The following is a 27988-nucleotide window of genomic DNA, read 5'->3' on the forward strand; positions in this document are numbered from 1 at the left end:
AAAGGAACCAGATGTTTAAGAGAATTAATAATTAAAATATAAAAACGTTAATAAGGATGGCTCTACCCTCTTTTGATAGCTTAAAAATGGGAGGTGATGACATTTATAATAGCTACAATTCTAAATCCAATAAATTTGGTCAATCTGCCATTTTCAAAAGAACAGACAATCTACTCGGGCTCACTGAAGCCCATCTATTTCTCTTTATTGGACCATGACAATGAGCATCTTTGCTCCCACACAGGCCCTAAGCCCAGGGAAAACATGCAAAGTGGGCCCCAGAGGCAGCACCAAGGAAAGGCAATGAGAAGAGAAATTACCCCCCAAAAAACACAGACACACATATGCACACACACATCACCATCAGCAGCAGCAGCATATCTTTGCTGTTTCACCTAAAGTACTGAGTACCCAATATACTGGTCATCATAGTGTGTGTGTGTGTGTGTGTGTGTGTGTGTGTGTTTTAACAAATAATGGGAGAGGGAGATGAGTGAGAGAAAAGGATGTTCTTAATATTTATTCAGTGTTTATATTAACTCATGAAATCCTCACCTCTCTGCAGAAGTTGGTGCCATTAGCTCTGTTGTACAATGATGAAACTGGAAACGAGGACGAGATGGGGAATGGAATGTCTCTGATGTTACATAGCCAATAAGAGGGAAGGCTAGGATACAACCAAAGCACTGTGGATGTCAACGCCCATCCCATAGGCTGTCTGTAGACAGAGCTGGTCACAGTGACTTAGGCATTACTCAGGCCATAGTATACATTGTCTCCATTAAGCATGAAGAGCTAACTAATAAGCATGAAGAGTCATTTCATTCATCAAAATTAAGATGATTATATAAGCTTTATTTTTAAGAAACATAAGGAGTTGGGTATTATCAGGATAGTAGCATAAACTACTTATTAAGGGTCATTAAAAATGAAGAGAATGCAGCAACTCTCCATCATAAACTTCACCCCTAGTCTAATATTTATTTTTATTCAGGGATGTGCAGATGTGCCCTCTTAATTTACAACCTATCAAATTTTTTTCATTCTGTACCTTCTTTGGTAAGGAAGGACATACAACACCGAATAAAATAGAGAATTGCACAAATTTGGATAAATTTTTAAAACTAACATGTTAATGTGAAGCATGGAATTCATTCTTTTCTGCAAGCAGGCATTGTGCTGACTTTCTGCTTTTCTAGTTTTAGGGCAACTGTGGAAAAACAATAAAAAGCTTTACGGAAGAAAATCCGTTTTAGAGTCCAGTAAAAGTATTAAACAGAACTAACAATGGAAGGAAATGCATTTGTGCAGTGAATATGTTCTCCTGACAGACAGAACATCAGGCCAAAGTCTCGGACTGAGGCATCCCACCTTCTCAATTTGCCTTGTGCATCTGCCTACAGATCTGCTCAATTCAATACTCAGCTGTTCTTGCATGCACTTTGGAATCCCAAACCCTCCAAGAAACTAAGGAAACATCAGTGCTAACAGAGAATATAAAAGACTGTTAGGAAGCTCATTAACACCAAAAGACGGCAGAAGGGTCTGCTTAGGAGTTTGATGGCCGGGCGCGGTGGCTCACGCCTGTAATCCCAGCACTTTGGGAGGCCGAGGCAGGCGGATCATGAGGTCAGATCAAGACCATCCTGGCTAACACGGTGAAACCCCGTCTCTACTAAAAATGCAAAAAAAAAATTAGCCGGGTGTGGCGGCGGGGGCCTGTAGTCCCAGCTACTTGGGAGGCTGAGGCAGGAGAATGGCGTGAACCCGGGAGGCGGAGCTTGCAGTGAGCCAAGATCGCGCCACTGCACTCCAGACTGGGCGACTGAGCAAGACTCTGTCTCAAAAAAAAAAAAAAAAAAAAAAAAGGAGTTTGATGAAGTTTAAGAAATGCTTATGAGATAATTATGATTAATTCAAGGGTGGAGCACTGTGATAAATTGTTCTACAACTAAAAAAAAAACTCAATGGTGTCTTAGTTGGTTTTCTGTCACTATAACAGAATACCACAGACGAAATAATTTTAAAAGCAATCTATTTCTTACAGTTCTGGAGGATGGTAAGTCCGATATGAAGAAGCTGGATCTGGTGAGAGCCTTTTGCTGTGGCATAACATAGCGGAGAGCATGGCATGATGAGAGAGAGCAAGCATGTCAGCTAGAGTCTCTCTCCTCGTCTTAGAAAGCCACTGATGCCATGACAGGCATTGCCCAGCCTCCTCATGACCTCATCTATTCCTAATTACCTCCCCAAAGGCCCCGCTTCCAAATACCATGAACATACACATTTGAGGATTACATTTCTAACATATGCACTTTTTTTTGGTTTTTTGAGACGGAGTCTCACTCTGTCACGGAGGCTGGAGCACAGTGGCGCGATCTCAGCTCACTGCAAGCTCCGCCTCCTGGGTTCACACCATTCTCCTGCCTCAGCTTCCCGAGTAGCTGGGACTACAGGCATCCACCACCATGCCCAGCTAATTTGTTTTTTTGTTTTGTTTTGTTTTTCTTGAGATGGAGTCTCGCTCTGCCGCCCAGGCTGGAGTGCAGTGGCCGGATCTCGGCTCACTGCAAGCTCCACCTCCCGGGTTTATGCCATTCTCCTGCCTCAGCCTCCTGAGTAGCTGGGACTACAGGCGCCCACCACCTCACCTGGCTGGTTTTTGGTATTTTTTAGTAAAGACGGGGTTTCACCGTGTTAGCCAGGATGGTCTCGATCTCCTGACCTCGTGATCCACCCGCCTCAACCTCCCAAAGTGCTGGGATTACAGGCATGAGCCAATGTGCCTGGCCAACACATGTACTTTTAGGGGACACATCTAAACCATAGAAAATGGCCAAAGGAATCTAATCTTAAGCTTCTTTCTACATCCTCAGAATGAAGCTCTCTTTTTGCTTAGAAGTGAGTTTCCTCACTCTGTTTTGCCTTGTATTATGGTTATTTAGCTCCAGACTAGAGCATAAGCATCTAGCTGGAAGAGAACATGTTTTAACAAGTTCTGCATCCCAATATATCTCAAAGATCTCTTGGTTCACAGCACACACACATTCTTTATGAGTTTGCTGAATATGTGGTCAGCTGTATTAAGGTGTCTCCATTATTAAACTGGCAACCAACACACAGGAAGTAAATGCTAAACATAAAGTATTCATGGCTACAATTATTCAATTACCCAGAGAAATATCCATCGAGCTTCCACCAAACCAGGCTGTAGACAAAGGGCCAGGAAACAACTAAGGAGAAGGACAGACTCAAGGAAGGATCTCTATTCTCATGGAACTCAGAACCAAGTAAGGCAGACATCAATCCAAAAGATAACTTCACAAATATGTAATAAATTATATTATAGCAAGTGCTGCAAAAGAGAGGTCTGAAGGAACTTCATGAAATTTGAGATATCAGGAAGAATTTCACTAAGGAGGTGGCATGGAAGCATGAATCTGAAAGATGAACAGGAGTCAGAAAGTTGAAGGGGTATGAAGTTCAATGTGCATTTATGAGACAGGCCTGGGGCAATAACTCCATAGTGATCTTCAACTCACTAACAAAAACCCAAACTGTAGAAAATCACTTGGACCTAGGAGGTGGAGGTGGCAGTGAACTGAGATCGCACCACTGTACTCCAGCCTGGGTGACAGAGCAAGACTCCACCTCAAAAAAAAAGAACAAAAAAAAACTTGTAAACTATTTTCTTCTATGTCAGAACCATTCATTTATTTCACAAGCATTTATAAAATGTCTTCTAGATACTGTGCAAACTCAATGCTTACCCAATAGCACTCATAGCATTGTGGGGGGGACAGGCATAGGAAAGTATACATTATACCCCACTTGGCAGATGCTGTGATCTAGTTATCAACAAAGGCAGGAGAAGAACCTAGTGGGGAATCCAGCTCTGCCTGGGGCCCTCAGGAAACATTTCATAGGGGGCTGGAACTTGCCAGATGGCTAAGTGATGGAAGGCATGTTAGTCAGAAGAAAGAACCTCATAAGAAGGAATAAATGAAGGAAATAGAGCTAATGCTCGTGCCATGGTAGAACAGCTTGTGGAAACTGGCATCCAGGAGTGAATCTGGGGGAGGGAGTTGTGGCACTCACCGTCAATCAAGATAAAAGGTGGAAGAGAGAAGCAGCTTTAGAGAAATGGCAGTAAACAACAAGGAGAAAGGAGCTGTGATTGGGTCAGGTTTATGGGACAAATAGGGGGAGATACCTGGTAGGTGATTGGGGTTTAGTGTGAAAGCTCAGCAGAGAGGTTTCATCTGGATACCATTCATATACAAACAGCAGTATAATAAACAAAAATTCTCCAGGGAGAGAGCATGTAGAATGAAAGGAGAATACCACACGCCCAATCTGTTATATGCTATTGGGAGAACTTGGCAAGTTACTTAAACTTACTGCGTTTGAGTTTTCTCAGCCAGGAAATGGATATGATAATGCCACATTGTTTATGAGACTAGTGTGGGGAGTGAGTAACACAATGCAATCAAGCACTTGAACAGCTCTCAGCACATGGGTTTTTGGTTACATTCAAGAAGGACTATGCAGATAAGGGGTTCATAAAGGAGCAGTATGATGGACAGGGAGAAAATCTCACAAGAGGGCAACTAGCTATTAAACTCGTTCAACAAGATTTCAGAATACAACATTCATATAAAGAGCCAACTGTATTTCTATACACTTGCAATGAACAATCTGAAAATGAAATTTAAGAAAAAGACTCAATTTACAATAACATCAAAAAGAGTAAGATACTTAGGAATAAATTTAACAAAAGATGCAAAACATATCTGGAAATTACAAACATGGTTGAAAGAAATTGAAGACACAAATAAATGGAAAAACACCCCGTGTCATGTATCAGGGAACTTATACTGCTAAGATAGCAATATTTCTGGGAATCATCTACAGATTCAATGCAATTCTTAAAAGCATCCCACTAACTACTCTGCAGAAACTGACAAACTGATCCCAAAATTTATATAAAAATTCAAGAGACCCAGAATAGTCAAAACAATGTTGAAAAAACAAAAATGAAAAAGCCAGCAGACTCATACTTCCCAATTTCAAATTCACGTCAGGGATATAATACATCAAGAAATTGTGGTACAAACACAGGATACACAGATAGATGAACAGAACAGAATTCAGAGTCTAGAAAAAGACCCTCATATTTACAGTCAATTGTTTCTGGACAAGGGTGCCAAGAAAATTCAATTCAAAAGGGAGATGGAATAGTTTTTCAACAAATGATGCTGAAACAGGTAAAAGAATAAGGGGAGCACCTCTCCCTCACACCATACATAAAATTGACTCAAAATAGATCAAATACCTAAATATAAGAGCTGAAACTATAAAACTCTTGGAAGAAAACATAGTTATAAACTTTGATGACCTTGGAGTAAACAGTGTTTTCTTAGATGTGATACCAAAAGTATGAGAAATAAGATTAAAACTAAGTAAATCTGATTTCATCAAAACTGAAGGACACAATCAAGAAAGAAGTAACCCACAGAATAAGTGAGTATTGTTATAAATCATGTATCTGATAAGGGACTAGTTCCAGTATATATAAAGAACTTCTACAATTCAACAACAACAAAACAACTCAATTAGAAATGGGCAAAAGACTTACAAGGACATTTCTTGAAAGAATATATAAGAATATATTGACTATATTTAGTAGTCAATAAGAAGATATACAAATAGTTAATAATAAGTCAATAACATGAAAAGGTACTCAACATGAAAAGATACTCAACAGTCACTAGGAAAATGCAAATCAAAACTGTAACAAGACTGTAATCCCAGCACTTGGGAGGCTGAGGCAGGTGGATCACTTGAGATCAGGAGTTCAAGACCAGCCTGGCCAACATGGTGAAACCCTCTCTCTACTGAAAAAACAAAAAAAAGTTATCCAGGTATGGCGGCGGGTGCCTGTAATCCCAGCTACTCAGGAGACTGAGGCAGGAGAATCGCTTGAACCTGGGAGGCGGAGGTTGCAGTGAGCCAATATCGCACCATTGCATTCTAGCCTGGGCAACAAGAGTGAAATTCTGTCTCAAAAACAAAGCAAAACAAAACAAAAAACTATAAAGTACTACTTCATACCCACTTGGATGATTATAATCAACAACAACAAAAAACCCAGAAAATAACAAATAAATGTAGGCAAGGATGTGGGAACATTTGAACCCTTGTGCATTGTGCATTGCTGGCCAAAATGTAAAATTATACTGCTGTTTTGGAAAAAATTCTAGCAGTTCCTCAAAAGGTTAAACAGAATTATAATATGACCCAGCAATTCCCCTCCTTTGTATATACCCATGATAAATAAAAACACATAGCCACACAAAAATTTATACAAAGATACTCATAGTAATATTAAGCATAATAGCAAAAAAGTGGAAATAGCACAAATGTTTGCAACTAATGAACGGATAAGTAAAATGTGATCTATCCATTCAATGAAATATTAGTCATCAAGAAAAAGGAACTGGTACACACTACAACATGGATGAATCCTGAAAATATTACGGTAAGTAAAAGAAGCCAGTAACAAAAGACCACACATACTGTATGGTTCCATTATATGAAATATTCAGAATTGCAAATATACAGAAAGGGTATTTGTGGTTGCCTAGGGATGGGGTGGGGTAGGCACTGCGGGGAAGCAAGAAATAACTGATAATAGCTACGAGGTTTCTTGAGGGTCAATGAAGTATCCTAGAACAGTGGTAATGGCTGTGCTGTAAAACCCTGTGAATGTACTAAAAACTGCTGAAATGTATACTTTAATAGGGGAAATTATATCTCAATAAAGCTTTTACTTAAAAATAGACATCAGGAGGGCCAGTATATAATCCATTATCTACTGAATATAATCCATTATCAACTGAAAATGATTCACACATATAGAGCATCAGGTCACAGACCCCGGAATGAGGAATAACCTGTTAAAAGGTAACAGACCTCAGCTTTATTCCTACTAGGAAAATAATTGAAATATCCCAAATATTCACAGAAGATGAACAAACCCTGAAATATTCATACCATGAAAAACAGTACCCTAAATGAACATATTAATACCTTAAGAAAAAGCAGTACAGGCTGGGCACGGTGGCTCATGCCTGTAATCCCAACACTTTGGGAGGCTGAGGCAGGTGGATCACTCGAGACCAGGAGTTCGAGACCAGCCTGCACAACATGGTGAAACCTGTCTCTAGTAAAAATACAAAACATTACCCAGGCCTGGTGGTGTGTGACTGTAATCCCAGTTATTTGGGTGACTGAGGCACGAGAATTGCTTGAACCCAGGAGCAGAGATCACACCACTGCACTCCAGCCTCCAGCCTCCGCAACAGAGTAAGACTCCACCATCTCAAAAAAAAAAAAAAGAAAAGAAAAGAAAGAAAAAAAGAGAAAACGCTACAAAAAATGATACATGCAACAACCTCTTTGAACCTGACGGTGGCCTGCTGGGTGTTGGAAATGTTACATATCTTAATGTGGGTGGTGGTTACACAGATGTTAACACTGCTGTTATATGGCCAATATCCAGATTATTCTATCTTATTCATTTAAAATTATCATGAAAATAAAATTTCAAATTTAAAAAATCTGAAAACTCAAAAATCTAATAGGATACATTTTCAGATCCCAGTTAGAGGAATAGGAGTGTTGAGATATCAAGTATGATAGAAATAGAAAGTAAATCTTGATTTCGCAAAGCAGGGGTTAAATGATTTTAATTGAGAATATAGCTGGAAATCTTAAATACTGATGCATACTTTATTTTTCTTATAACAAAAATCAGGATAGTGGAGGAAGGAATGCCATTGTGTTAATTTTGTAGATATATATGGTCCAAAGTCAGTAAGTCGAGACGCGAAGATCTATTATTCAAACAATAAGTGCCTGATTTAAAATTATAATCGTGGACATCAGAAGATGATGACTGAGAAAATTTTAGTTAAGTGACATTGGGGGGTGTGAAGGGAATAGAAGTTATGTTGCAATAGGCCTGGGAATGATGGAAATGGAAGAGATGGCTAGAAAGACAAGAAATGTAGATTTCTCTTGAAATAAATGTGGAGATGAAGGAAAGGAGAAAGAATGACTAGTATAAGGTAATGCAGGGTTAGAGCGGTAGGAAAGATTCTGTATAGATCTGGTGATGGATAACTGATGGAGCAAATCTTCAAGGAAGCAGGAGTCACTGGGGTCTAGGATGCACACAGCAGGTCCGTCTTCAAGGAGGGGAGGAAAGAGAGAAGAGAGGGCAGGTGTTAGTTCAGAAGCTCAAATTAAAGCCGCCCAGACCAAGTCAAATCACTCAGCTCACAAAGCAGGAGAAAGCCTGGTTGCGTTTTAATAATTTTTTATGAAAGTACACTTTAAAACAAAAAAATGGGCACAATGCATGTGTTTGGTTAAAAAAACCAAGGTGATTATAAAATGTTCTTTTATGCATAGCCAGTCCCCTTCATTCAGGAGCGACCCCCACCCCACCCAGTTTCTCTTTTCAGAAATAACAGCTATTTAAAAGAATAAGAACTTAGTCATCATCTTCTGATGTCCACGATTATAATTTTAAATCAGGCACTTATTGTTTGAATAACAGATCTTTGTGTCTTGACTTACTGACTTTGGACCGTATCTATCTACAAAATTAACACAATGACATTCCTTCCTCCACTACCCTGATTTTAGTTATAAGAAAAATAAAGTAGGCATCAGTATTTAAGATTTCCAGTTACGTTATTTATAGTTTGTTCTAAAATATACAAGTGTTCTGTGATTTGTGCACAGCCTGTTTCTAAATCCTACCAAAAAGCCAGGTGCAGTGGCTCATGCCTACAATTTCAGCATTTAGGAGGCTGAGACAGGAGGACTGCTTGAGGTCAGGAGTTCGAGATCAGCCTGGGAAACATAGCAAGACACCGTATGTACAAAAAATACAAAAATAAGCTAGGTGTGATAGCACACACCTGTGATAGCTGCTACTCAGGAGGCTGAGGCAGGAGGATCTCTTCAGCCTAGGAGCGTGAGGTCGCAGTGAGCTGTGATCACACCACTACACTCCAGCCTGGGCAGCAGAGCAAGACCCTATCTCAAATAAATAAATACATATATACCCTATCAATAAAGAACATTAATAGGATTCTGTAAGTATTTTTCACTGCAGGAGTGGGTAATAGGACTGGACCCACTGAGAGAGAAGGGTAATCTTCTTTCATCAAACTTTGCTAATTGAAGAATCATTTTCTTCCAGTAACATTTGGATCTTACTTTTTTTTTCTGGAGGGTTTTTTTTCCCCCTCTAATTCTTAGTTGCCAATTTTGGTATTTCAATTTGTCTCCTTTCAACCATTTCATGTGCTGGAATAAACAAGACTAATAAATTATTTTAGATGACATTAAAATTTCTGAATTCATGGTCTCTCACTTGATTGACAGAGTCCTGAATGCAGTCCAAGTTCAAATTCTTCCTTCTTCAGACGTTATTTTGTTTTTAAGTTTAGCATCCAGGCTTGTTAATGTCAAATCCAAAGCCAGTGTGATTATCTTTCCTTTGTAAGAAATTTGTGTTTTTTCCTTTCTTTTTGGAAGAGTTAGAGTTTTCTCTTTAACCTTGGAGTGATGAAGATTCACAAGAATCCATTCAGAATTGCTTTTTGAGGGCTGGAGGGGGAGAGAAGGGATAAAAACCCAATTTTTCCCACAGCCTGGGGACATTTTCTTCTATTTTTAAAAATCACAACATTCCAATCCCTATATCTTTTCTCTTTCTGAAGCTTCTATTAGATGATGGATTGATTGTACCTATTCTCAATTTCTCCAGCATCTTCTATTTTTAATAACCTTTCTTGTCCTCTGATTTTCCCTTTCTCATAGAAGTAGTTTCTTATCTTGGGAAATGTGCTACCACGCTGAATTTCAATGAGAATGCCCATTGTCATTGGTTGTGGCTGTTCTCCTCGCTTATCTGAGCTATCTCTGTCTCTGTTTGTTCATTTTAATCCTTCTTTTTCATCTGCTCGTTTCCCCACATGTCTGCTGGTCTCTGGTTTTCCATTTGATTTATGAAAGAATCATCACATTGGCTGGGAGAGGTAGCTAGAGTGTGAGTACTCTTGAAGATGTGCAGTTCTGTTCATCAGCAGCCCATCCCCTGAATGGGAAGCCTGGGATGACTTGATACACATCCCTGTTATTTTCCTTTTCTTGAACTTGGTTGAACTAAACTGTCTCAACACTCCCTTATACTCTGAAAAAGCTCATACATAGACAGATAGAGGAAGGAACGGATTAAGAAAAAAAAAATCCATCCCAAAGTGCATAAAATATAAAAATATATCTCAAGAATTCAAAATGAGACCTCCTAGGCAGTGAAAATCATTATTAGGCCTATAGGGCCTAGATTGAGGGAAAATGCATTTTGATTTACTGAGTGACACAAGTTTCCCATTCAAGAATATTTTAGAAGAAACTTGAACTCATGTGAATGAGATAGAAGCGTGATCTCAGGCAAAACAAACCCACAGCCTTTATCTGTATTGTACTCTAAATTAATTCTGCTTCAAAACACAGTCATGGAGCTGGGCATGGTGAAACACACCTGTAACTCCAGCTACTTGGGAGGCTGAGGCAGGAGGAGCAGGAGGATCGCTTGAACCCAGGTGTTCAAGACCAACCTGGGTGATACAATGAGACCCTGTCTAAACAAACAGCCAAAACTAGAGGGAAAATTATAGATTGGAAGAATTCAGATCTTTGAGAGTAAATGTTTGAAAAAGGTTGATAATTTAGTGTACTATTCTGCCCTAAATGTTCTATCTACAGCCTAAGCTAAAAGGTTTATGAAGCTAAAAGGTTTATGAAGCTAAAAGGTTTATACAGATTGTCTCTGCTCAGTTACTGACTTGGTTTCCACGAAATGTTATTAGCTTTAAACAAACCCTATATTTGAAGTTTGTACATGAGAGCCCCTTAAAACTCTTAATAATACAAGGTGAATAATGGTCATTAAGAAACAAAAATCAACAAAATGTAAATTCTTTAGGTAGAAAAGTGTACGTTTAAATATTTTTAGAATATTGATTTAAATAAATGTTTATATTCCTTCTTAGCTGAATCTAAAAAATGATTGATTTGTTAGTGGGAAATGTTTGATCATAAATGAGACTTAAACACCCATGGCTCTACTTTATCCAAAAAAGCAGAATGCTTTTCCAGGAATCTTGTGTTGTAGTGTTATAAAGACATCTTCCCTGGCAGTGGGGCAGGTATGGAAGCAAGAGACACATCTGGAGGGTCTCAGCTGCTCATTTCAAGATGCATACTATCTGCAAGAATGAAGTCAGTGGATATAAATGGGACACTTCTTGGAACGGCGGGGATAGCATAAATTATTTTTAAGGTTTCATATCCAAGAAACCAATAAGCCCACAGCTTAAGTATACCAATAAGATTCACTTATATTTGTCTAGAACAATTTCATTTGGGGAATATATGATGGCAAAAAATTCCAAAGAGCCAAATAAAACATACTTAATGGCACTTTTTTTTTTTGAGACGGAGTCTCACTCTGTTGCCAGGCTGGAGTGCAATGGCACAATCTAGGCTCTCTGCAACCTCCTCCGCCTCCCAGGTTCAAGCAAATCTCCTGCCTCAGTCTCCCAAGTAGCTGGGACTATAGGCACGCACCACCACCTGCCTCGGCCTCCCAAAGTGTTGGGATTACAGGCATGAGCCACCACACCCAGCCGCTTAATGACACTTTTAAGACTGCCCAGAGCCTAACTACATTTTGGGCATCTTCTGATTTCTTCATTTTCTATGTGAGTAAGGAAAACAAAAAGGAAAATCATGTGAATAACAAACAAGATTGTCATCTTGGTCAGAGCACTGGTGACCAATGACCAATGCAGCAAGCTAACCTCTGCAGGGAAAGTTACCCAAAGATAAGTCAACTGGAGCACACGAATCTGCATGAATGGAAAATAAAGTATTTGATGCCAGTTACGAGGGCTCGATGCACTACTGTGTGCAGCTCAGACTATTTAATTCACTGTCAGCCTGTGGGCTACCCATGTATTCTTGGTTAGGTGAATTTCTAGTGTTAGCCACCTAAACACTTAAAAAATTGGCAAGGTACAAAAAATGATTCTTTCAAACAATAATGAATTATTTTGTTGCTCATGCTTTTGGTGTCATTTGAGAATCCATTACCGAATCCAAGGTCATAAAGATTTACTCCTATGTTTCTCCTAACGGTTTTATGGTTTTAGTTCTTATATTTAGGTCACTGATCTATTTGAGTTAATTCTTATATATGGTGTGAGGTAGGTGTCCAGCTTCATTATTTTACATGTAGATATCCACTTATCCCACTACCATTTGTTGAAGAGGTAATTCGTCCCCCATTGAATGGTCTCAGCCCCCTTGTCAAAAATCAATCAACTATAAAAGTGACTTTATTTCTGGACTCTCAATTCCATCTCATTGCTCTATATGTCTGTGCATATGCCAGCACCACCCAATTTTGTTTACAGTAACTTTGTAGTTGATTTTGAAATTAGGAATTATGAGTCTTCAACTTTGTACTTCTTTTTAAAGAACTTTTTAATCTATGTGAGGCCCCTTGTAACTCATATAAATAGGTAAAATAGGCTTCATCTAAGTTTTAAAAATTCATACAACTAAGGGCATTACCAAGAAAATTAAAAGAGATCCTTCTTGGCCAGGCGCGGTGGCTCACGCCTGTAATCCCAGCACTTTGGGAGGCCAAGGCGGGTGGATCTCAAGGTCAGGAGATCAAGACCATCCTGGCTACTAACACAGTGAAACCCTGTCTCACTAAAACTACAAGAAATTAGCCAGGCATGGTGGCACGCACCAGTAATCCCAGCTACTGAGGAGGCTGAGGCAGGAGAATTGCTTGAACTTGGGAGGCAGAGATTGCAGTGAGCTGAGATTGCGCCACTGCACTCCAGCCTGGGTGACAGCTTGAGACTGTCTCAAACAAAACAAAAAAAGAAAAAAAGGAAAAAAAAAAAAAAGAGATCCTACTAAATTGGAGGAAACATATCTGAAAAGGATGTAGTATACAGAATATATAAAGAAACTCTTACAATTGAACGACAAAAACACAAACAAGTCAACTAAAAAATGAACAAAGAAGCTGGGTGCAGCAGCACATGCCTATAGTCCAAACTACCAGAGAGGCTGAGGCAGGAAGATGGTTTGGCCCAGGAGTTCGTGTCCAGCCTGGGCACCATAGCAAGACCCTGTTTCTTTAAAAAAAACGACAAAAAACAAAAAAACAAAAAAAACACAAACAGACAAGGAACTTGAATAGATATTTCTCTACAGAATACATACAAATGACCAACAAGCACATAAAAAGATATCAACATCATTAGTCATTAGGGAGATGTAAATTAATGAAGTATCACAATGAAGTACCACTTCACACCCACTAGAATGGCTATTTTTAAAAAACAGAAAATAAAAAGTGTTAGCAAAGATGGAGAGAAACCAAAACCCTTGTGCATTGCTGGTGGTAATCTAAAATGGTCCAAAATCTGTGGAAGATATCAAAGATAGAGTTACTGTATGATCCAGCAATTCCACTTTTGGTGGAAAAGAAATGAAAGTAGGGACTCTAATAGATCTTTGTGTGCCTGTGTTCACACAGTGGTATTACTCACAATAGCCCAAAGGTGGAAGCAATACAAATGTCCATAGAAAAGATGAATGAATAAACAAAATGCAGTGTACATAAACAGGTGATATAGTTTGGATATTTGTCCCTGCCCACATTTTGTGTTGAATTGTAATCCCCAATGCTGGAGGTGGGGCCTTGTGGGAGGTGTTTGGATCATGTGCGCAGATTCCTTATGGCTCGGTGCTGTCTGTGCAAAGGTGAGTAAGTTCTTGCAAGATCTGGTCATTTAAAAGTATGTGGCATTTCTCTTCCCCACACCCCCAACCTGCAACTCTCTATTCCTTTTGCTTTCACCATGTGAAGTGCCTGCTCCCGTTTTGTCTTCTGCCATGATTGTACGCCTCCTGAGGCCTCCCCAGAAGCAGACACTGCTATGGTGTCTGTACAGCCTGCAGAACCATGAGCCAATTAAGCCTCTTTTCTTATAAATTATGAAGTCTCAGGCATTTCTTTACAGCAATGCAAAAATGGACTAGGGCAACAGAAATATTATTCAGCCTTAAATGGGAAGGAAGCTCTAACACATGCCACAACATGGATGAACCTTGAGGACATTATGCTAAATGAAATAAGCCAGTCAAAAAAGACACATACTGTACGACTCCACTTATAGCGGGTACATATAGTAGTCAAATTCACAGACAGAAATAAGAATGGGAGTTGCCAGGGACTAAGGGAATGGAAGAAGGAGAGTTGTTGTTTTATGAGTATGGCATTTGGGTTTTGCGAGATGAAAAGATTCTTAGAGTTGGATGGTGGTGATGATTGCATGACAATGTGAGTTTACTTACTGTCACTGAATTAATTACATGCTTGAAAATGATTTAAATGGAAAATTGTACGTCATATATATTTTACCATAAAAATAGATATGACTGCATGTGTAAACATTTTTAGCAATAACTGAACCATGAATTAAAGATAATGTCCGTAACGAACATAATTGGCAGCGTTAGCTAGGCAGACAGCTCCTCCTTATTCATCCACACTATAGTAAAAACAGCAAGGGTCAGGGGTTGTGGGGCAAGGGGAGGGAGAGCATTAGGACACATACCTAATGCATGCCAGGCTTAACACCTAGATGGCAGGTTGATAGGTGCAGCAAACCACCATGGCACGTGTATACCTATGTAACAAACTTGCACGTTCTGCATAAAAAAGAAAAGAAAAAAAAAAACAGCAACCATCTCATCTAATCTGACAAGATGAACAAAACAAAACTAATATATTGAGAAGACCAATTAAAATGCACATCTTCATGCTGGCCTTAAGTCCCTACTGTATTATTGACTGTGTGAAGCCATCACTATTAGCCATGGCATCTAACACTCAGCCCCTAGACCTGTGCTGCCCACACAATGCCACTGGCCCCTTGAAATGCAGCTGGCTGAACTGAAATGTGCTGCCCTGGATTTTGAAAACTTAGAATAAAAACATTTTTTTAACTTCATTCATAAATTCTGATGTTGATTACAAGTTGAAATGATCATCTTTCATAGATTTGTGAGTATATCCCCTACTTTACTGTCAGCCACAGCTGTGATCGTCTTGCCATTTCAGATTGGGGAGACTAGGTGGCCGTTGTCATTGCTGATCCTGTGAGAATGTAAAACTGGATAATATATGAAATGTAAAATAAAACAAAATTAAAAAAAAAAATATATATATATATACACACACACATATGTATATTTTTTTGAGACAAGGTCTCACTCTGTTGCCTAGGCTGGAGTGCAGTGTCTCAATCACGGCTCACTATAGCCTCAATCTCCCAGGCTCAGGTGATCCTCCCACCTTAGCATCCCCACTAGCTGCGACTACAGGCTCATGCCACCACCCCTGGCTAACTTTTTGTATTTTTGGTAGAGACAGAGTTTCATCATGCTGTCCAGGCTGGTCTCGAACTCCTGGGCTCAAGCGATCCACTTCCTTCGGCCTCCCAAAGCGGTGGGATTACAAGTGTGAGCCACCTTGCCCAGCCTAAAAATCTATTACTTCAAATTAATTTCATCTTTTTACTTTTTAAAATGTGGTTACTACAAATACAAAATCATATGTGGCTCACACTGTCTGCACTGCTGGAGAACATAAAAACAAATCTCTATACACAGTTTAATAACACATAATACTTAATTTAAATAAGCTTGATTTTTAAAAAATGCTTAGAATCCTCTTTTGAGGTTTTCTATTAATAGTGAAAGGCAAAAAGCCATGAGCCACTGGAAAAACATTTATTTTCCCGCTGTGGCAAAATATATACAATAATCCACCAGAATGTATGGCACAAACTAAAATTCACTTCTTTCTCAAAATCCTATGGGAAGACATATAGAAAAAAAAAACTGCTGACAGTGTGAAAAACCAATGCAGTTGTTCCTGTGTATCTGTGGGGGATAGTTTCCAGGACACCTGTGAATACCAAACTTTGTGACACTCAAGTCTCGTATGCATAATGGAGTAGTACTTGCCTATATACGTACACCCTCTTGGATACTTTAAATCATTTCTAGGTTACTTATCATACCTAATACAACTTAAATGCTATATAAATAGCTGTTATGCTGCATCATTTAGGAAATAATGACATGAGAAAGAAAGTCTACATTTTCAGTGTGGGCACAACCATCTTTTTTTCCCCAATTTTTTTTTCAGTTGGTTGAACCTGCAGATGTGGATGCCACAGAGACAGAGGGGCGCCACTGTATTAGAAGTTACAGAGAGAGAGCTCTGTAACTCTCTCTCTTTACCCCAACAGTTGGGTAAAAGTTCAAATGTTCCCAATACACCTCAGCTCATTTATTATTTGCTAGAATGATTCTCTTTCAACAATAAGATACTTTAGTACATATATTCTTCTTTCAGTGTTTATTTATGCACTTATTTCTGTTCTTTTTTTTTCTCTCTCTCCTACTCCCTACTTGAATATCAATATCTTTGTCTCAGTCAATAGCAACAGGAAGGCAGGAACTTTTGGTTCATTCTCCAGCACATCCATGCTTCTAGCCCAATGTCAGGTACATCAGAAACACTCAGTACATATTGATTATTTGCTGTGCAAATACATTTTGTGTGTGTGTGGTCCAACAAAGGAAAGTTGTAGCAGCGAAGATAATTGAACTATAAAAAAGTAAATAAAGTTTTTTGAAAAAACTCTACTTAAAACCACTCAAAGGTTAGCAATGTCAATTGAAATAAAACCTTACACAAAGATATGTGATAACATGATAGAAACAGAATGAGAGGTGAGTTTACTGCATCATTCATCACTACACTGTTGCAAAAAATATCTTGAAGCCAAAAGTAGGTGGGAGCTACTGGATAGCATGCACTTGGATATGTTATTTTTCATTTATAAAAATCAGACTTTTAAAATACATTAGAATCTTTCCAATACTTTATATGGAGATGTGCAGCAACCATGAAAATATTTTCTATCACATAATGGCTTGCTAGTTACTCTGTAGCTAATAATAATAATAATAATAATAATAATAATAAGAGTTGCAGAACTAATATCAAGGTGTGTATTTTTCTTTTATACAAAAAGCACTGTTCTAAGTTTATTGATGTTTTCTACTTGATAGGTCTTTAGTAGCAAGCCATAGAGCAGGTATTTTCCAAAAATATGCATACTTTCTTCATCCCTGTAATTTAAAGGTGAGAGACACAGTACCTGCATTGGAAACCTAATCATCCTATAGAGACAGCATTTTGAAAAGAGACATATAAAAATGATTCCACCCTTACATGATATTGCTCAAAGCAATGTAAATGTGTCCTTAAAATTAACTCTCCGATCGGCACAATTAAGAACCTGAAAATCAAATTTAAAAATTAATTTTAGAGGCTGTCCAAATGCAGGATTTCCTTGAGTGTGGAACCATTTGACAAAAATACATGAATACAATATATTTTTATTAGATATCAAAAATATGTCGTGAGCATCAAAGATGATGAGAGACGAGGGAAGGATTCCCTAAAAAGTTGATATGTTAGCAAACGTTTGAGAGAGGTAATGGCATGAACTCTGTAGAAACCTGTGTGTGCATGGTGGATTTCTTCTGGCAGAGAGAACAGTAGGTGCAAATACAGATGTTTGTCCAACGTGCTCAAGACATGTGGATAAATTCTTGAACGGAGAGAGAAAAGCACATGAGGTCAGCAAAGTAAAGGGGCCAGGACAGGCAGGTCATGTAGAGCTTTGTAAGCACAGGGAAAAGGTCAGCTTTTATTCTAAGACAAATAGGAGACAGTTGGAGGGTTTTGACCACAGAGGTGATAGGGTGGGACCTCCATTGTAAAAGTACCCCTTTGAGGGCCTGCGGGCCAAGGGTCGGGAGCGGAGGCAGGATTCCAGTCAGAAGTCTCCAGCAACAATCCCGATACACACTGAGGGTGGCTTGTACCAGGGTAGAGGCAGCAGGAGAGGTAGGCAGCACCATCACTGCAACTAGCTCGCCTGTGAGACAGCCCACACCCTATCTTTGCTACTCTTCCTTTGCCGCTACTCTACTCATTCAGTCAGTGGGGGCCTCTGATATGCATATCATTCATACACCAGCACCCCCAAATGCACACCCACTGCCAGGACCTCTCCCTAAAACTGCTGGCTCATAGACCTCTCTCCTGCCTCAACATCTCCACCTGGGTGCCATGCACACACCCCAGATAGAACATGTACAAGTCTAAACACCCTGTAACACCCCAAAACTGCTCCCCTATCGTTTTCTTTGTCTCCCCCTCCAGTCACCCACTGGATGCAAAGCAATGTAAGTCACTGGCAAACCCAGCAAGAGGCGCTTCAATGGCACTGCAGGGTAGAATAAGATTGCAGTGGATTGAGAAGTGAGCATAAAATGTAGAAATGGAGATAGGCAGCTCAGAAACACTTGCTGAGACTTTGGTTGTGAATCAGAGGAAAGATTGTGAATTGGTGGCTACATGGTACACAGTTTTGATTTGTTACGTTTTCTAAAAATTAATTTTCAAATATAGATATATAGACATGTATACATTTTAAAGAGAAGGTAACAGCTGAATTCACTAGCAAGATTAAATGTAAGTTCCTGCTGAGGGTCAAAAGGAAGTGCTATGGTCAGAGTGGGGAGGCTCCCTCTGGTCCCCTAGAAATGCAAGAGTTTCCAGTCCTGAAAAGGTCCTCCTGTGCCTGTGGAGCATAAGAAGAGTGATGGAAAAAGAGTGAAGTGACCTTGGATGATATCTGAACATGAGGTCAGGAGGAAGACAATGAACCAGAGGCCAACACCCTTGGTGAGTGAAGAACAAGTTACAGGAGGTCAGAAGAGAGCAAGGGCATATAGTAAGGATCTAGGAGCCATTAATCAATGAAAATTTATTTGTGTCTGCTCCACGGTGACCAGGCAGGTTAGCGATACTGCTAAAAGGGGGAATAGCTACCAATGTGTCTAGAATCCAATGATCAATAACCTCATACGGTCGCTATACCTGAGGAGCCCTTGACAGGCTTCCAGTCAAGGCCAGGACGCCCATTTACACAGATGAACAGCTCAAGGCTAGAAAAACAAGAATATCAACCAAGGCATGTTCTTTCATATTCAAAACCATACGAATTTAGTTAGAGTCAGGAACTCCCATGGGGAGATGAGTCCAGTCAACAGAGGAAAGGAACATTGGCAAAAGGAGGAAAGTGGATTTAACTAGATAAAAAATAGAGTCCCAATTGGTCCAATGAAAACAGAAAGATATATAGGAAAAAAGCGAACGTTTTAACATTCATTTGAGAGTGTGAGCTCTGGTAAATGAGAAAGGGCTGAAGCTGAAGCCAGAATTCCATCCAGAAATAAAGTACAAACTCTAAGACAATGGGCTTTATGCCAAGTTGTAAAAGAGAGGAATAAACCTAAGACACTGAGAAAGAGGAACCACTCACATATTCATTAGATAGCAGCCACCCAAACAGCCTGAATCCTTATTACCTGGCTAGAATCCAGAGGTTCTAGGCAAGCTTCATCTTCAAAACACCTTTTGACTTACTTAGCTCTTAGTAGCCCCATTTTACAGGTGAGAGAGCTGAGGCTCTGGATGGTTAAAGTCACAACTAGCGACAGAATCCACATTTGAACTCAAGTTTAAGTAAGTCCAAACACACATGGAAGAAGAGCAATCAATCACAATAGCCTACGGAGCCAGAAACATGGTCTAGGCTTCCGTTAAAACAAGGAAGCTATGGACGAACATTTCATGGCATGCAGGTATCTGGGGACAGAATCTTCATTAACGTTTTAGTGCACCTAGACATAGTAATCATAGCTAATCTGGGAAGGCACTCAAACCAATCCAAATTAGTAACAACCGAACAGGGAGCGCTGGATTCTAAAATGTTGCAGAAGGAAGCCTTTCAGACTAACCTATAATATTGCCAAGCAACTTTGAAACTTACATAATATTCATTTTAAAAATGCAACGATGATGTCAGGCAGCTTATAATGGATAACTGTGTATGTTTTCTGACACATCAAAAATGTTATACATGCTTCATATAAGGTCCACACCAAAAGCTGAACTCTGAACAACTACACCAAGAGGTCAAGAAAACACATGTTTAGAGGAAAACATGGGTTATACTTACATCATGGGATATTTGATTCATGATTTGAATGTAGCCTTAACACTAGGGGCAAAAGTGTCTTCATAAGCCTGACCAGAGAAGGCCCAGGCCATGGGAGACTAGAGTCAGAACAGGGAGTCCCATTTGTTGGTCTTTGCCAGTCTTAAGAGAAGGTAAGGGAAGATAAGATGATAATTAGTATTTACATATCTTTCAATGCTGGGGTAAAAGACTCACAGTTTCTAATTAGTATAAGTTTCCTATTTAGTACAAGTCCTACCACCAAGAGGTCTGGGTTCCATCTGCAGTCTTAGGGTTGCAGGGCAAGACACTTCTGCCCCAAACACAGCTTCTGTTTCCATAATGGAAGTGGAACAACATCGGTGGAATCTGGAATTGTCCTAAAGGATAGAGAATACAACTGAATATTCTTTTTTTTTTTAGACAGAGTCACGCTCTGTCGCTCAGGCTGGAGTGCAGTGGCGGGATCTCGGCTCATTGCAAGCTCCACCTCCAGGGTTCAGGCCGTTCTCCTGCCTCAACCTCCTGAGTAGCTGGGACTACAGGCGCCCACCACCACGTACCGCTAATTTTTTGTATGTTTTAGTAGAGACGGGGTTTCACCATGTTAGCCAGGATGGTCTCGATCTCCTGACCTCGTGAACTGCCCGCCTCGGCCTCCCAAAGTGCTGGGATTACAGGCGTGAGCCACCGCGCCCAGCCCTGAATATTCTTACAGAACGCCTCTGTAAGAATAAACATATCACCAAAAAGTTACCAGCGCAAAAATCAACAATATTTTGTTTGAAATGCAACAAAACAAAGTTGAGTATTTCTACAATGTTTTAACTTAATTGGCTCATTGTTTCACATTAACTCCCAATGGCAACTTACTCAACATGATTTTTTTTCTCAGTCGCCAGAAATGGTTTCTTGTCAAAAGCATACATTGAATGTGAAGGGGTTGGTAGTGGAACATTTAGCATGTGACTAAACGGTTTGAGTGGTCATTGGTAACGGAGCAGCATTGTGATCAAGTGTTAACAAAATGGTACATAGTCAAAGAGAGACAGACATCAATTGATAGCTATTTAGTCAGAGATAGACAAATACATGGAAGCATGGTATCCACAGTGTTTCATGTACAGTTGTTCCTCAACTTACCATGTGGCTATGTCCTGATAAACCCCTCATAAATTGACAATATCATGTCAAAAATGCGTTTAATACAACTAACCTACTGTACACCGTAGCTTAGCATTGCCTACCTTAAATGTGCACAGAACACCTTCATCAGCCTACAGTTGGGCAAAGTCTTCTGGCAACACAATCAATTATAGAGTATCAGTTGTTTCCCTTGGTGATCATGGGGATAACTAAGAGCTATGGCTCACTGCCACTGCCCAGCATCGTGAGAGAGTATCATACAATGTATCACTGCATATCGCCAGTCCAGGAAAATATCAAAAATTGAAGTATAGTTTCTACTGAATGTATATAGTATTTCCACCATTGTAAAGTCAAAACATCATACATTGAAGCATTGCAAGTTGGGAGCCATCTACAGATTTGTTCATATTAGTATATATAGAGTCAGATTGTGTTTTTTAACAGCTTCATAAGACTCTGCTGAGGAATAAGCTATCATTTATTAACCACTTTCTTGCTATTTTCAGTCTTTTGCTCAATGAATAGCCTTATACATAAATATTTCATGTTTCTGAGCCTATCTGTAGAGAAAACTCCTATAAATGAAACTGCAGAATTAAAGGGTAGGTACACTTCAAACTTGGTAGAGATTGCCTGTTGCTGTTGAAAATTACCACCAAGTTCTCCATCTCCTGTCCCATGGTGGTGTATGAGTGCTATTTCCCCAGACCTTGCATAATATGGTGTATTATCAAACTCTTTGATCCCTGCCATTGAAACAAGATGTCTGTTTCTCATTACTGAATTAATTGCATTTACTTAATTTGGCTGACATTGAGCATCTTTTCTGTTCAAAGTAATTGGTATTTGTATCTTTGAAACCGGTGTGTTCTTGTTCTTTGCTCAGTTTTCAGTCGTTTGCCAGGATGGTGTTATCTTAGATTAAGGCCATGGCTCTCCAGCTGTGCTTGAAAGAGCAGCACTATCCCCTTCACCAGGACCTTCTTAGAAACGCCTGGTCCCCTTTGAGTCAGATCAGCTGAATCAGAGACACGTGGGTTTGAAGTCAGCAATCTCAGGCTTAGCAAGGCCATCAGGTGATTCTGATGCTTACAAAATTTGAGAAGCACTGTATTTTAAAAAATCAGACCTCATCTAAAATATGTTGCAAATATCTTTCCTTTGATGTTGTTTATTTTTTATTGTCTTCTGGACAGAAATTTAAAATTTCTGTGTATTCCAATTTAACAAACTTGTCCTTTTTAGTATTTCAGTTTGAGTTCATCCTTAAAAAGTCCTCCCCTACTCTGAAACCACTAAAAATTCTCCCATATTTACCTTTTCGTTTTTTATGTTTAAATATTTGTTACAACAACTTGATTTATTTCTGCATCTTGAAACTATTGTGTATGTGGAGGAATTTAAACTAGCATTTAAAGAATGGAAGAACAAAAAAGAGGTGCACAAAGCATTATATGTAAATCTGGCAAAATTAAAAAAATAGATAAGCACATGGTTTTCATGATATTCAGAGAAATTCAGGTTCTTTTCAAAATCTGGGTTACCCAGCCATTTCTATTATCCAGTAGTTCTATCTCTTCTTGGCTTGCAAACATTTACACAGATCTTACTAAAAAGCTAATGTCAGTTTTACATTTTGTGGTCTGCTCCCATTCATTCTGTAAGTAAGAACCCAGTGAAGGCCAAAGAAGTCCCAAGAGAGAAGCACAAAGGTAAAGAGAAGGAAGCAAAAGGCTTAGTCAATCCTTTTTTAAGTGTCAGATGACTGTTTTATAGGCAAGGAGGCAATGAAATGCTCCATTGATCGTGTGTGTGTGTGTGTGTGTGTGTGTCTGTGTATGAGTGTAATTGGGGCGGTAGGTAGCTGGGTAATAAGGCTGGGGAGATGAGTCTAAGTTTGTACAAAAATGGCATTGAGCTGGATTTTTTTATGCAAATAGAGAGCTGAGTGGACGACTCCACCTGGATTTGCCCTCAATGCAGAAACCTGGATTCTGATCACTTTTCCTTTTTGTTCAGCATCTCCTAGACAAACTCCCAAACTCAAAAGGCACAAAGGTGCTCCAAAAAAACAATCAGAAAGTAAGGTTGACAGAGGAAGGAAAGCTTCCTCCTTCAAAGGCTCCTTTGTCTGAGCTCTGATGAGCATCTAAAGATGGTAAAGGAGGGAAGGGCGTGTGTGTGTTTATTATGCGAAGGCCTAATGGAAAGTTCTTGCCTTCTTATTTTCTCAGAAAAATAATCACTTTGCAGACATTAATTAGCTTTAGAAAAATATTGTCCCAAATCCTTTCATACAAAACACTGCTCTCTTTAAATCTCCTGTCATAATTTCTGAGACAGAGAACCATGTGATGAAAATGGTACCCACCCCACGAGCACTCACTGATCATGGAGGTATTCAGGGACTAGATAAAGAAATTGACATGTTTTCATTAAGGTCATTCATTTCTGTGTTTCAAGAATCCGGTATTCATGGGTCAATTACAAAGCATTAGATTTCACCCTAAACTTTATATAATGGTGTCAGATAGACACAAACATTTAAAATACTCATACCAGTAAAGAATAATACTACTAAAAGATCTGTGAAATATATTTTATTGCATAGTAAAGAATAGCCCACTAGTTGTTCATTAGTTTTATAATGGGTTTGCTACTGCTTGTTCAGTAAAAGAAATTATATGAAAATCGAATGGTCCATAATGGGTCTTGCGGACTAAGTTGCTGACCTCTGTAATAAAGAATAATGCTGAAGCAAGCCCAGGGGGGCAGTACTTCTTGGGATAGAAGTTAGCAGTGGTGCAAAATGATGACACCCATTAAGGCATACCTGTTTCCTTTGTTTCTGCCACAGCAAACCTCTAGGCTGCTTGCAGTTTGGATCCCCCGTATCTACTCACTGGTTATTTTTCATAGAATCACAGGAATTATTTGATCTAATCCTTTTGTCTTTCTGATCAAGAACTAATAGGTTCAAGACAGCATCACAGTTAATGGCAGGAAGGAGAAGGACACATACTTCACAGCAATCTGAGATCACTTGTGTATTTATTTTTGATCATGCTTAGTTGGTGATGGTGCCGAACATCTTAGCTTTTAAATTACCATCAATTGAGTAATGATCTATAGCTGTGCTGGACAATACAGTAGCCATCAGCTGCAGGGGCTACTGAGCACTGGAAGCACGGCTAATCCAAATTGAGATGTCTTGTAAGTACTCAGCAGGCATTTAAAAAGGTAAAATATCTTATTAGTATTTTGTATGGATTATACCCAAATGGTCATTTTTATATGCTGGCTTAAATATATTATTAAAGTTAATTTCAGCTGTTTCTCTTTACTTTTCCATTATGACCATTAGGACATTTTAAACTGTGCACGTGACTCACCCATTTCAATTCTATTGTATAGTACTGATTTATAAGAAAACACTTCACTGCATTTAGGAGACAGCTATAAGGAATCTCTTTCCTAAATTTGCCAGTGGTTGAGAGCAAAGAAGGAGAGAATGAGGGGGCATTTGTTTTTAGTACTTCAAAGAGTCCTTCCCCATCAGTGAGGAAAGACTTGTGAGCCATGCCATATAATGAACACTAAAGATTTATTTGACACCAGTTAAATAATTTTAAGTTCATGTTTAAATATGTATGCATGAAGTAGTAAATTTAACTCTTAAAAAGCCATCAGCAATTTTGACAAAATAACAGCCATCATATTCCCTTTCGGTTGAGCAGCTGTTTTCCTGGAAAAATCAAAACCAAAATTAATTAGTGTCCTACAAATCAGTTCTGCTCTTAAAGAGACATCTGTCCACTGTTAATACTCACACAAGGTAGATAGAATGATGAAAAATAGAGCCAATCCACCCTATGAGTGAGAACTGGGGATGGTTGTTATCTGAAATGAAAGTTACAGATCAACACCAAGCACTTTTCTTACTTAAAACAGCTGGCAGGCAACCACTCCACCCCAGACAACCGAATGGTCCTCTCACAAAGAAATTCTCTGGTGGAAAAATGTAAGGCATTTGTCATAGGGAAATGATGGTTTTGCTTAAATCAATAGGTTAATTTTGAACATATCAACTCTGGTCTCCAAATTAGAAGAAGAATGAACGATACTTTTTATTATCACAGATACACTCTCCTTTTGACAAAAGCACCCTAGTTGTTTCTTAAAAGGTTTTAATTTTTCAGTAAGATATGCAGTATTTACCGCTGAAATAATACATTTCCAATACAGTAAAAGTCGTGTGTGGTGTATAGGATATGAACAACATACAATAAATAATCTCTTAAAAAAAAAAAAGGTCTCCTCCACTCTTCTTATGAGGAAACTGCTTTGCTGAGAACGCTGGGTTGTTAGACACAAGCTGAAAAGTGACTTCCACAACTTGGCATTCAATCTGTATATTTTCTGAGTCGCCTCTTAGGAACAACTCTATTGAAGCTGTAACAAAGAAAGATTCTGGAGGTTTCTACAATAACCATGAACACATACTTCCCATCTGCAGAGATCACTTAAGTGTGAGCAGCAGTTCTGTGCCTTGCAATTCCCCCTCCTTTCCCCTTCCTTTCCCTGTGCTTGCCCGGGACTATTACCAAATTAAATGCCATCTGTTAAATGGGATGAAAATGTTTCCTTGCCACTGTATCTTTTATTTCTATAAAATGAACTATGTGTCTTCCTGTCCCCAGCCCACAAAGCCTCCTGCATTTCCAGAGATAGATAAAGTTGTGGACAATTTGCAATTTCAGGCAACAACCAAGAAGAAAAAAAAAGTATGATTCCCCTACAAATTTGTTAAATTTATTCTAATTTTATCCTCCCCTTTTCTCTCCCTCCCACTCCACCTCCTCAAATCCAAATGCCACTGGAAATGGAGCGCATTGTGACTGATTTGGAATGTAAAATGCTCCAGACTTTTAGCGTTACCTAGAAAATCTTCCTTAAAAATAATATTTTTGAAAATTTTTAGTTTGAAGCAGGAAAGTTCTGACATGCTAGACTAGCTTCTCACATCCTAAGCAATCTATTTAAAAGATAACAAGGGCAAATACGTAAAATAAATTCCTAGGGAAGGCAAGCTGTGTCTCTGCACAGTGGGAAGAAACTGAATTCCACCACAATGTTGTATTCCAACATTCAATAGATGTAACTGATGATTCACAGAGCTTCTAGTTTAAAAGTCTCCCAAACCCACATAGAATGTGAATTGGAGTTTTAAAGAGGAAAAACAGCATGTTTCAAGAGAGGACGAAAGAGGCAGGTTCCCACACCGCCAGAAGCCAGCACTGCTTTGCAGGCGAGCCTGGGAGCTGTCAGCAGTCATTGTCATCTGATGGGAAACCAGTCTTAAAACTAAGGACTGGATGCAGCCCCTTGCCCATCTTCTGCTCTTACAACAAGGAAGCGGAAAGAAACCCATGTAGATATCATGAAACACATTCTTTAAGAAGACAGACAAAAGATTTAGACAGGTCTCAGCCAAGCGCATGAAGTGAAGCAGTCGAGGATGAAAGCATGCCGAACCAAACGGCAGTCTCTAGCGTGCTTGGCATTTTTCTCACTTTAGACCACATCTTCTTACTCTTTTCCTCAATCCATTCAACTTCCACATTAACAGAAACACCTGCACCGTAGAATTTTCTAAAACGGTAAATCCTGTTTTGGAAGGAATCCCTAATAATATGTAAGATACAGATGTTTTAAAAAGAACATGTTTTAGACAAGGGTCGCATGATGCTCACCCTCCCTAACAAGGATACAGAAATGCAGGTTTCTTCCCCTCTTACCAACTCCAGTACACGCTGACTCGCCCTCCCAGAGAGTGGCAATCCCTTTGCAGGGGCTGGCAAACAATCATGCCAAAGCCACCCGTGCCCCAATGCGGACACAGCGAAGCCACGGCAGAAGGGGGAAATCGGTTACCTGGGGGAGAACACAACTCCGCTCAGAGCTTCTTCAGAGCTCCGCTCGCGCAGGACAGGGCAGCGCAGGCTGTGTGGATGCGGCTCCTCCCGGAGGCAGGCGCAGCGCGCTCCCTCCCGCCGCCGTGACGACGCTGTCAGCTGCTCGCCCGCCGTGCGCCCTGCACCGCCCGCCGGCCGTGCGCCCTGCGCCCAGCGCTCTCGCGCTCCACCCGCCCGCAGCCCCTGCACCTGCGCTGGCCTGAGCCGCGCCGGCCTGGCACTGTCACCGCCGCTGCACGCTCCTCCTACTCTCTTCAATCTCTGCCTTCTCAGATGTGCCAACTGCTGCAGAGGCTGCTGCTCCTGCTTAAATGGCGCCTGCTCGCCTCCAAAGAGCTTTTAGGTGCCACCTACTGCACGCTCCTGGAATAGATAGCGAGGACTGGAATTTTCTGATAATTTAATGAATTAAAATAATTCCATTGAAAGGGAACCAGATTCTTTTGTTCACATTGCCAACTGTAATTACTACTAACCATATAGACTTTTTTTCCATTTCCAGATTTTAACTTTAAAAAA

General features: G+C 39.7%; 1 protein-coding gene across 8 annotated transcripts in view; it reads right to left on the bottom strand.

Moving 5' to 3' along the window:
- The window catches only part of DIRAS2 (DIRAS family GTPase 2), a 157466-nt gene that overhangs the window by 4036 nt on the left and 125442 nt on the right, over window positions 1-27988 (bottom strand). The window contains exon 1 of one of the 8 annotated variants that reach the window (XM_023195274.2): window positions 14790-14886. The exons of the other annotated variants lie outside the window; for them this stretch is intronic. The gene's annotated coding sequence lies outside the window, so the exon portion shown is untranslated. Of the gene's footprint in view, window positions 1-14789; window positions 14887-27988 lie in introns of those variants that run through there. 8 annotated transcript variants of the gene reach the window in all.

Source organism: Piliocolobus tephrosceles, chromosome 14, assembly GCF_002776525.5.
Source record: "Piliocolobus tephrosceles isolate RC106 chromosome 14, ASM277652v3, whole genome shotgun sequence".
Lineage (NCBI taxonomy): Eukaryota > Metazoa > Chordata > Mammalia > Primates > Cercopithecidae > Piliocolobus > Piliocolobus tephrosceles.